Here is a 2,105-nt window from a genome sequence, read left to right on the forward strand (position 1 = left end):
TCGATAGCTTTGTCTGGGAAGATGCTCACCATATTGCCCAGTTTGAAATAAAGTAGGAAAGCATAAATCAAGATGCTCTTGCCTATTCTCTATAGGCGCTTCTTTTACATTCATTAGTTTCTATTCACTATTATCAGAAACTGTTGCAATTTTACTATCAAGATTTCTAATGGTATATGCGGAAAGACCTTCTAAATCTTAATCATTTGCTTTATGAAGCATTATGTACTATTGCTAACTACTTGTATAACATTTTTAGACGATTTGTCAATTGAATCATCGTCTTAGTTTCTATATGCCCAATTTATTTCTATTAGTTTTCTTAGTGCTGCTTATATTTTATTTACATCAACTATTCTATGCCAGACAGTATTTGATATAGTAGGCTGTCTATGAATAATAATATAAAGTTCTGGATTAGGCAAATCATTAGAATCTATACCAATCTTATTTAAAATTTCCATGGTTTTTTCTAATGGAAGGGGTAAATGAAACATTGCACCTTTAAGAGCCTTCAAAGAGTTATATGTAGGCACTTTTAAGGTGTGTGTGCTTAGCCTAACACTTGTCTGAAATCATTTGGCTCTCTGCATTAACTGGCAACTCAAAGGATCCAAATTTTCCCATTCTTTGGGTAGTGGCTCACACTTTAACCCATTGAGTACACAAGGTGCTGGAACTTCAATTTTCCTATTAATAGGTTCACAATGATTACAAATATACATAACTTTATTTAATGCTGTAGGATCAGTCTCTCTAATGTAACCTACTAAATTTTTAGCTTCAGTGACAGACTTTTTTTTTAAAGCCTGTCACAACTACAACATGCATTAACTGCTTGATCAGACAAAGCTTTCTTTAATTCATTAATAGCATCTGAGTACTGAAAATAAAGTACAGTATCTAAATTTGGTAATCTAAATGGGTCATCTTCTTCACCATCGTTAATAGCATGATAGACATCAAATTCAGTCTTATCTGCTCCATTAATTTTTAAATTCATCAATTGTGCTATAACGCCATCAGCAAGGAAAGAATCAATATTATCTATTGTTAAATGGGCATTTCTAGCAACATAAGTGTTTTAAAAGGCGTCTCAGCAAATGATAATGTACAGATGCATTGTGTAAAATACACAGCATACTTTTACAGCCATTATCATTACAACTACACACAATAGGATGGCATATCCTTTCAAAAACATTTTCTGAATATTTTTAATATTTTTCAACACTATTTTCAACTTTTTTAACCATTACCATTACATTTGTATTATCACAGTTATCATGTTCATACACTTGATCAATTTTTTCAACATGCAGGGATCTTGTCATAATGATCATCAGGACATTAATCGCATGCAACTAAATGCTTCCTCAATTCTTTAATGGGTTCATCAAAATATCGTCTCAATAATAGAACTAATGTCACTTTTTAATAAAGGCTTGCACCTGCTTGTACAGTGCCATTTGAGGGTAGGGTTTCTCTTATTGGTATACATTCTATTGTTGTCATCAAGACTATCATCTTCAGAGTCACTATCATCATTACATTCTTCTATTCTATCAATACTTGATACATCAACAATCTCTGCTACATAACAAGTGCCATGTGTATCAACAGGGATTGCAATTGGAATATCTAATTGGCTATCAAAATTATCATTAGGATACAAGTGTGCTGATTCATAAAAATAGGGCTCACTATTGTGTGACATTGCTCACCAAAATCACTAAAGCCATTCAACTTCAATTTCCTAATGCTATTTGATACACATATCAATATGCCTACTATGTGGGATCCGTTTTTCAAAAGTGATTCTAACAATATACTTGATGCAGAATTACATTTACTGTCATATGTTGTGTTCTCAAAATATATACCTTTCATACTTGATGGCAATAAATTAACTATTTTGGGGCTGCTGTAAAAAAATATTCCTTTGCTTCACTATATGGTGCAGTTAATGAGTACTTAGAACGCAATCTATACAATATTTCACAATAATTACAATCATAATAATCTTAATTTAGACACCTCTTATTTTCCATATTCAGTGCTATTTTTAACTTATCCATTTCATTATCAAAATATTTAAATTTTAA

This window comes from Amphimedon queenslandica, unplaced genomic scaffold (genome assembly GCF_000090795.2).
Source record: "Amphimedon queenslandica unplaced genomic scaffold, v1.1 AMPQUscaffold_13486, whole genome shotgun sequence".
NCBI classification, from domain to species: Eukaryota; Metazoa; Porifera; class Demospongiae; order Haplosclerida; family Niphatidae; genus Amphimedon; species Amphimedon queenslandica.